The sequence below is a fragment of the Pan troglodytes genome, chromosome 7 (genome assembly GCF_028858775.2).
Source record: "Pan troglodytes isolate AG18354 chromosome 7, NHGRI_mPanTro3-v2.0_pri, whole genome shotgun sequence".
Classification (NCBI taxonomy): Eukaryota; Metazoa; Chordata; class Mammalia; order Primates; family Hominidae; genus Pan; species Pan troglodytes.
Window position 1 is genome coordinate 62737460 of NC_072405.2, and position 10183 is coordinate 62747642.

At 43.5% G+C, this 10183-nt stretch overlaps 1 pseudogene; it reads right to left on the reverse strand.

Annotated features, from left to right (window-relative positions):
- Positions 1-377: 377 nt before the first annotated feature.
- On the reverse strand, positions 378-480 carry LOC112204299 (U6atac minor spliceosomal RNA; annotated as a pseudogene).
- Positions 481-10183: the final 9703 nt, after the last annotated feature.

The window sequence follows — 10183 nt, forward strand, 5'->3', positions numbered from 1 at the left end:
AAGTCCTATTTGCATATAACATAGGGAGGAAAAGAGAGGATAAGATACAAAGAAGGTTGCTAAGAAAAGCGCCAAGGTACAAAGAATGTGTTTTTGGCCAGGCGTGGTGGCTCATGCCTGTAATCCCAGCACTTTGGAAGGCAGAGGTGGGCGGATCACCTCTGAGGTCAGGGGTTCGAGACCAGCCTGGCCAACATGGTGAAACACCCGTCTCTACTAAAAATACAAAAATTAGCCGGGTGTGGTGGTGCGTGCCCATAATCCCAGCTACTTTGGGAGGTTGAGGTGGGAGAGTCACTTGAACTTGGGAGATGGAGGTTGCAGTGAGCTGAAATTAAAAAAAAAAAGAAGAATTCTTAGAGTACAGTGAGATGAAGATAAAAACATAGTGAGATGCCAGGAACTCTGTGTTATTAGGCCTGAGGGCCTCTTCTGTCTTTGTTAAGGGGAGGGCTAACCTTCTCTCCTTTCGTACAACACATTTTCTGAATATTCATTATTGGGGTATTTAAATTGAGCTCTCTTATTCTTAAGCCATTTAAAATGGAATCTATTAGACAAATCACTTCATCTTTTAGACTGTAAAATACAATGACAAGCTTTGTAAAATATGAGGACTGTGTAAAGTGACCTCTAAAGTCTGTTGTAATACACTGATGATAAAGATGTTCCCTTGGGCTGAGGAAAACTTCTCTGACCTCAACCTATTTGCATAGAAATGAACTTCCTTAAATTTAAACACATCCTGTGTTCTGTATTCATGTAAGAGGTTCCATTTTTTTCATATCAGAGTGTACTGGCTTTGCTTTAGGTAAGTTACTGCCTTGCCTTATTTGTGCCACAGGAGGTTTTCCATTTGTGATTCAGTTCACAATTGTATGTTTGGAGGGGCTGGTACTGCCTCAACAGGAAAAGTTCTTAATGGGGAACAAGGGAGGAAGTTAGTCACCTAAAGATAGACTGCACAGGCAACAGCCTTCCAGGCTCAGAGTGACCCTTGGGTTCCCTCACCCATCCTCCAAGTAGAATGACTACACTATCCTAACAACAGTTATGGAAGGGAAAAGAGACAGTCAAACATTAGACTTACTTCACGGTTGTCTTAGGTGGCCTACAGGTGAAAGGAAATTGGGATAGAATGATAAAGGAAAGAAAGAAAACAGGAAACAGATGTCTGGTGATGAATAATGCTCAGATAGCACTTACTCAGTGAGCATGGGCTTAGTCACAAACAGCTGTATCCTGGTCTCAATATTAGAATCGTGCAGATAAGTTCTCAGCCAAAACAGGCACGTTCCACAAAATCTGTCTATTCTGTTTAATAAAGTTAATCCTCAAATTGCTGTATAGCCGGGAGACTCAAGTTCATTGTAACTACGCAGCAATACTGGGCTCTATGATGCTGATATACCATGGCCCTTCTGCCATGTACAAGGATAATGGGGCAGAGAGTGTGCTAGCAGATGGTATTGTTATCTTGTTAAGGGTTCATATTACTTGGAAATCTAAGAATAAAAGTAAGAATGCTTCAGTCTAGATTTTAGTCCTCTCGTGGTATGTGGCTTCCAGTATATGTGGCTAGTTTGCATCCAATCCATTGAGTTAATATGGATTTTAAAATATTTTTTTAACTCCTTAGAGAAATAATTGCTAGGGATTTCCTGTCTATTGAGTTCCCGGGTTTTCTTTTTTAAAAATGCTACTCTCTGTTCTTTGACAATGAGAGTGGCTCTACCATAGCCGGGGAAGATGTCAGATAACAGCAGTGTAACCCAATTTAGTTGGTGTCAGAGAAAAAATTGCGCTCTCTGATGTTCGTACAGATTCCAGAATGGCTGCATTTTGATGCTTTACTGAAAAGACATAGCATGGTTGAAGTAGCACAGCTTCCATGTCACCAAACCTGGATTTGAATCCAGGCTCTGACAGCAGCTGTGTGACCTCGGGCACATCACATAACTGCTGTGCTCTCATCTATCTCACATGTGAAATGGAGATAATCATACCCGCCTCTGTGCTTCTGTGTTTGGGAGACTCAGTGAGGTTATTTGCGGGGAGACACGAAGCTCAGCCAGTTTGCAGAGCCACCTGGAGCAGTTTACTTGGGCTCAGATGCCAAGACTAGCTGTGTGACCTTGATATGTTACTTAATGTCTCTGCCTCAGTCTCACCATCTGAAAAATGGGGGATGATTAATCCTAATGCATATGGGTATGAAGATTGAAAGAAGTCAATATTTGTAAAGCACTTACCATAATGCCTGACACATAAGTGCCTCTGTAAGTGTTCATAAATCAAGTTTTTTTTTTTTTTTTGAGACAGAGTCTCGCTCTGTCGCCAGGCTGGAGTGCAGTGGTGTGATCTCAGCTCACTGCAAGCTCCGCCTCCTGGATTCAAGTGATTATCCTGCCTCAGCCTCCTGAGTAGCTGGGATTACAGGCACCTGCCACCACACCCGTCTAATTTTATATTTTTAGTAGAGACAGGGTTTCACCATTTTGGTCAGGCTGGTCTTGAACTCCTGACCTTAGATGATCCACCTGCCTCAGCCTCCCAAAGTGCTGGGATTATGGGCGTGAGCCACCATGCTCGACCTCACTTGGCATAATGTTTTGAAAGTTATCCATGTGGTGGCATGTTCCAGTACCTCATTCTTTTTTATGGCCAACTAGCTTTCCATCGTGTGGAGTGTGTATGCATTCATCAGTTGGTGGACATGTGGATTGTTCCATGGTGGGGCTATTATAAATAATGCTACTGTAAACACATGTTTGCAAGTCTTTATGTGAACATGTTTTTCTTTTTCTTGGGAATATATTTAGCAGTGGAATTGCTGAGTAGATTAGCAAATTTATGTTTAACTTTTTTTTTTTTTTTTTTTTGAGACAGTGTCTCACTGTGTCACCCAGGCTGGAGTGCAGTGGCACCATCTTGGCTCACTGCAACCTCTGCCTCCCGGGTTCAAGCGATTCTCATGTCTCAGTCTCCTGAGTACCTGGGATTACAGGTGCGCACCTCCATAGCCCACGTAATTTTTTTGTATTTTTAGTAGAAATGGGGTTTCACTATGTTGCCTAGGCTGGTCTCGAACACCTGGCCTCAAGTGATCCACCTGCCTCAGCCTCCCAAAGTGCTGGGATTACAGGTGTGAGCCACCATGCCTGGCCCATGTTTGACTTTTAAAGAAACTGCCAAATTGTTTTCCTAAGTGGCTGCACCATGTTACTCCCCCACAAGAAATGAATGTTCCTGTTTCTTACATCCTTGCCAACATTTGTTATTATCTGCATTTTTGATGATAACCATTCTAGTGGGCGTGAAATGGTTTCTCATTGTGGGTTTGATTTGCATTTCACTAATAATGATGTGGAACATGTGGAATGAGAATAGCTTCTTGGCCATTTGTATGTAAGAGACTTCATATTCTTCTATGTACTTGAAATTTTATAAAGATAATTCTGATGATTATCGAGCATCCATATATGTAGGAAGTTTTAAAAGCTTTATCTGTTCATCTTATTCAATCCTCACCAGACCCTTTTATTTATGCCATTTTATAGTTGAAAAAAATTGAGGCACGGAGAGGTCAAGTATTTAGTATGAGGACATCTAGCTCGAAAGAAGTATTAGGGCTAAGATTTAAACCCAAGTCAACTGGCTCCAGAGACAATGTTCTTTTTTTTTTTTTTTTTGAGATGAAGTTTCACTCTTGTTGCCCAGGCTGGAGTGCAGTGGCACGATCTCCACTCACTGCAACCTCTGCCTCCCAGGTTCAAGCGATTCTCCTGCCTCAGCCTCCCAAGTACCTGGGATTACAGGCATGCACCATGCCTGGCTAATTTTGTATTTTTAGTGGAGATGGGGGTTTCACCTTGTTGGTCAGGCTGGTCTCGAACTCTTGACCTCAGTTATCCGCCCGCCTCAGCCTCCCAAAGTGCTGGGATTACAGGTGTGAGTCACTGCACCTGGCCTATGTTCTTGGATACTAGACAAACAGTTGTTATATACACATAGTACATTAAAATGATTTAAATGTTTTTATTATGGTAACATTTACATGACACAAAATGTACAATTTCAACCATTCGTAAGTGTACATTAAGTCACTTTAAGTGCATGATATACATTAAGGGCATTCACAAGGTTATGCAACAATCACCGCTATCCATTTCCAGAACTTTTTCATCATTCCAAACCTAAACTCCATTCAATTAAACTGTAACTCTCCATTTTCTCCTGCCCCAGCCCTTCGTAACTATTATTCTACTTTCTGTCTATGAATTTGTCTATTCTATGTATCTCATATAAGTGGCACCATATGATATTTGTCCTTTTGTGTCTGGCCTATTTTACCTAGTTCATGTGGTTCATCCATATGACAGCATGTATCAAAATTTCATTCTTAAAAAAAATTTTAATTATGGTACAATACATATCACACAAGGCCGGATGTGGTGGTTCATGCCTGTAATCCCAGCACTTTGGGAGGCTGAGGCAGGCAGATTACCTGAGGTCAGGAATTCAAAACCAGCCTGGCCAACATGGCAAAACCCCGATTCTACTATAAATACAAAAATTAGCTGGGCATGGTGGCGGGCGCCTGTAATCCCAGCTACTTGGGAAGCTGAGGCGGGAAAATCCCTTGAACTTGGGAGGTGGAGGTTGCAGTGAGCCAAGATTGCATCACTGCACTCCAGCCTGAGAGACAGAAGGAGACTCTGTCTCAAAACAAACGAACAAAATCACACAAAAAATATCATCTTAACCATTTTTAAGTGTGCAGTTCAATAGTGTTAAGTATGTTCACACTGTTGTGCAGTAGATATCCAGAACTTTTTCATCTTGCAAGATGGAAACTCTATACCCCTTTAAACAAACAACTCCCTATTTCTTTTTTTTTTTTTTCTTTTTTTTGTTTTTGAGACGGATTCTCGCCCTGTCGCCCAGGCTGGAGTGCAATGGCACGATCTCGGCTCACTGCAACCTCCGCCTCCCGGTTCAAGTGATTCTCTGGTCTCATCCTCCTAGTAGCTGAGATTACAGGCGCCTGCCACCATGCCCGGCTAATTTTTTGTATTTTCAGTAGAGACGGGGTTCTCAACATGTCGGCCAGGCTGGTCTTGAACTCTTGACCTCAGGCGATCCACCTGCCTCAGCCTCCCAAAGTGCTGGGATTACAGGCGTGAGTCACCGCACCCGGCCAACAACTCCCTATTTCTTCCTCCCCTCCCCCAGTCCCTGGCAACCACCATTCATCTTTCCTTTTCAATGAATTTGACTACTTTAGATACCTTATTTAAGTGGAATCATAAGTATTTGTCCTTCTGTGACTGGCTTATTTCATTTAGCATAATGTCTCATGCTTCATTCATCTTGAGCACCTGTCAGAATTTCCTTCCGTTTTAAGACTGAATAATATTCCATCGTATGTATATACCAGATTCTATTTATTCACTCCTCTGTTGAGGGACATTTGGGTTGTTTCCATCTTTTGGCTGCTGTGGTTGATGTTGCCCTGAACATTGGTTTTCAAGTTTGAGTTCTTGCTTTTTTTTTTTTTGATGGAGTCTCACTCTGTCACCCAGGCTGGAGTGCAGTGGTGCAATCTCGGCTTGCTGCAACCTCTAGCTCCCAGGTTCAAGCGATTCTCCTACCTCAGCCTCCCGAGTAGCTGGGATTACAGGTATGTGCTGCCATGCCCGGCTAATATTTTCTGTGTTTTTCCAGTAGAGATAGGGTTTTACCATGTTGGCCAGGCTGGTCTCGAACTCCTGACCTCAGGTGATCCCCCTGACTCGGCCTCCCAAAATGTTGGGATTACAGGCATGAGCCACCGCACCTGGCCATGAATTCTTGCTTTCAATTCTTTTGGGTACATACCTAGGAGTGGAATTGCTGGGTCATATGGTTATTCTATGTTTGAACTGTTTTTTTTTTTTTGAGATGGGGTCTCACACTGTTGCCCAGGCTGGAGTGCAAGTGGCTCGATCTCAGCTCACTGCAACCTCTGCCTTCCAAGTTCAAGCAGTTCTCTTGGCTCAGCCTTCAGAGCACCTGGGATTACAGGTGTGTGCCACCACACCCTACTAATTTTTATATATTTATTAGAGACAGGGCCTCACTATGTTGGCCAGGCTGATCTCCAACTCCTGACCTCAGATTATCTGCCCTGCTTGGCCTACAAGGCACTGTGCAGATAATTTTCAAATATTTATTTGATTAATCATTCCAAGGCTTGTTTATTGAGTACCTCCTAAGTCCCAAACTCTGGGTCTTCCATGGTGAATAAAATACATGGTCTTTGCCCTCATGCAGTTGATAGTCTAAAAGCAGAGTTGTTCACGCAAATGAATATAAAATTGCAATGAAGATAAGTGCTGGAAATGGTGTTTATGTGGGACATGACTGCATACAAGAAGGTAATCTGATTTAGTAAGTGAAATCAGGGAAGGCTTCCTTTAGAAGTGACAAAACAAGGGTTGAGAGTGAGCCCAGTGAGGCGATGAGAGCAATCCTTCTGTGCAAAGGGAGCAGCGTGCGTCAGGATGCTGTGCCTGAAGGAAGCATTGCGTTACAGAGATCTCAAAGACCTTTTTGGAACAAAAAAGCAAAGAAAGGCTGCAGGAAACAAGGTAAAAGACATTTCATCTTCACAGAAGTTTTTTAAACATTGAGGTGAAATTCATATACCATAAAGTTGACAACTGAAAACAATTCAGCAGAATGTCATACATTCTCAGTGTTGTGCAACCACCTCCTCCATCTAGTTCCAAAGCATTTCATCACTCCAAAAGGAAACTAATACCCATTAAGCAGTCTGTATTCATCTCTCCCTGCCTCCAGCCCCTGGGAACTACTAATCTGCTTTCTCTCTCTTTTTTTTTTTTTTGGAGACGGAGTTTCGCTCTTGTCACCCAGGCTGGAGTGCAATGGCGTGATCTCAGCTCGCCGCAACCTCTGCCTCCTGGGTTCAAGCAATTCTCCTGCCTCCTGCCTCAGCCTCCCAAGTAGCTGGGATTACAGGTGCCTGCCACCACGCCCAGCTAATTTTTGTATTATTAGTAGAGATGGAGTTTCACCATGTTGGCCAATTTGGTCTCGAACTCCTGACCTCAGATGATCCACCCGCCTCAGCCTCCCAAAGTGCTAGGATTACAGGCATGAGCCACCACTCCCGGCCTATTAATCTGCTTTCTATCTCTACAGAATTATCTATTTTGGATATGTTATGTAAATGAAATCATACACTATGTGGTCTTTTGTGTCTGGCTTCCTTCACTTAATATATTTTCAAGGTTCATCCAATGTTGTAGCATGAACCAGTACTTCATTCCTTTCGATGGCTAAATAATATTCCATTGCATGTATATATCACAACTGTTTATCCACTCATTTGTTGATGAACATTTGGCCTGTTTCTACCTTTGAGTTATTGTGAATAAAGCTGCTGTGCACATTAGAGTGCAAGAAATGAGTCCCCGGTTTCAGTTATCTAGGGTATATGCTGGGGAATGGAATTACATGGTGATACGGTTTGGCTGTGTCCCCACCAAAATCTCAACTTGAATTTTATCTCCCAGAATTCCCATGCATTGTGGGAGGAACCTAGGGGGAGGTAATTGAATCATGGGGACCAGTCTTTCCCACGATATTCTCATTATAGTGAATAAGTCTCACACGATCTGATGGGTTTATCAGGGGTTTCTGCTTTTGTTTCTTCCTCATTTTTCTCTTGTGGCTGCCATGTAAAAAGTGCCTTTCACCTCCTGCCATGATTCTGAGGCCTCCCTAGCCATGTGGAACTATTAAGTCCAATTAAACCTGTTTTTCTTCTCAGTCTTCGGTATGTCTTTATTAGCAGCGTGAAAATGGACTAATATAGTAAATTGGTACCAGTAGAGTGGGGCGTTGCTGAAAAGATACCTGAAAATGTGGAAGTGACCTTGGAACTGGGTAACAGGGAGAGATTGGAACAGTTTGGAGGGTTCAAAAGAAGATAGGAAAATGTGGGAAAGTTTGGAACCTCCTAGAGACTTGTTGAATGGCTTTGACAAAAATGCTGATAGTGATATGAACAATAAAGTCCGGGCTGAGGTGGTCTCATGGAGATGAGGAACTTGTTGGGAACTGGAGCAAAGGTGACTCTTGTTATGTTTTAGCAAAGAGACTGGCAGCATTTTGCCCCTGCCTGAGAGATTTGTGGAACTTTGAATTTGAAAGAGATAATTTAGGGTATCAGGCAGAAGAAATTTCTAAGCAGCAAAGCATTCAAAAGGTACCTTGGGTACTGTTAAAAGCATTCCATTTTAAAAGGGAAACAGAACATAAAAGTTCAGAAAATTTGCAGCCTGATGATGAAGTAGAAAAGAAAAACCCATTTTTTGAGGATAAATTCAAGCCGGCTGCAGAAATTTGCATATGTAGCAAGGAGTCTAATGTTAATCTCCAAGACCATGGGGAAAATGTCTCCGGGCCATGTCAGAGACCTTCATGGCAGCCCCTCCCATCACAGGCTGGAGGCCAGGAGGAAAAAGAGGTTTCGTGGGCCAGGCCCAGCATCCCCGTGCTGTGTGCAGCCTAGGGACTTGGTGCCCTGTGTCCCAGTCGCTCCAGCTGTGGCTGAAAGGGGCCAACGTAGAGCTCGGGCTGTGGCTTCAGAGGGTGGAAGCTCCAAGCCTTGGCAGCTTCTACGTGGTGTTGAGCCTACAGGTGCACAGAAGTCAAGAACTGAGGTTTGGGAACCTCTGCCTAGATTTCAGAAGATGTTTGGAAATGCCTGGATGCCCAGGCAAAAGTTTGCTGCAGGAGTGGAGCCCTTATGGAGAACCTCTGCTGGGGCAGTGCAGAAGGGGAATGTGGGATCGGAGCCCCCACAGAGAGTCCATACTGGGGCACTGCCTAGTGGAACTGTGAGAAGACAGCCACCGTCCTCTAGACCCCAGAATGGTAGATCCACCAACAGCTTGCACCATGTGCCTGGAAAAGATGCAGGTACGCAACGCCAGCCCATGAAGGCAGCCAGGAGGGAGGCTGTACCCTGCAAAGCCACAGGGAGGGAGCTGCCCAAGACCATGGGAACCCACCTCTTGCATCAGCGTGACCTGGATGCGAGACCTGGAGTCAAAGGAGATCATTTTGGAGCTTTAAAATGTGACTGCCCTGCTGGATTTCAGACTTGCATGGGCCCTGTAACCCCTTTGTTTTGGCCCATTTCTCCCATTTAGAATGGCTGTATTTACCCAATACCTGTACCCCCATTGTATCTAGGAAGTAACTAGCTTGCTTCTGATTTTACAGGCTCATAGGCGGAAGGGACTTGCCTTGTCTCAGATGAGACTTTGGGCTGTGGACTTTCGGGTTAATGCTGAAATAAGACTTTGGGGGACTGTTGGGAAGGTATGATTGGTTTTGAAATGTGAGGACATAAGATTTGGAGGGGCCAAGGGTGGAACGATATGGTTTGGCGGTGTCCCCACCAAAATCTCAATTTGAATTGTATCTCCCAGAATTCCCACGTATTGTGGGAGGGACCCAGAGGGAGGTAATTGAATCATGGGGGCCAGTCTTTCCCATGCTATTCTCGTGGTGGTGAATAAGTCTCACAAGATCTGACGGGTTTATCAGGGGTTTCCGCTTTTGCTTCTTCCTCATTTTTCTCTTGCCCCTTGCCATGCAAGAAGTGCCTTTTGCCTCCCACCATAATTCTGAGGCCTCCTCAGCCATGTGGAACTGTAAGTCCAATTAAACCTCTTTTTCTTCCCAGTCTCAGGTATGTCTTTATCAGCAGTGTGAAAACGGACTAATACACATGGTAATTCCATGTTTAACTTTTTGAGGAACAGCCAAACTGTTCTCCACAGTGGCTGCACCATTTTACATTCCTGCCAGCCGCTCATGAAGGTTCCAATTTTTCCATATCTTTGCCAAGATTTATTATTGTCTGTCTTTTTGATTGTAGCCTTTCTAGTGGGTGTGGAGTGGTATTTCATTGTGGTTTTGATTTGCATTTCCCTAGTAATTAACGGTATTGATAATCACTTTCATGAACTTATTTGCCACTTGTATGTTTTCTTTGGATAAATGTCTTTTTCAGGTCCTTTGCCTATTTTAAAATGGTACCATTTTTCTTTTTATTGAATTATAATAATATTTATGTATTCTGGATACTAGATCCTTATTATAT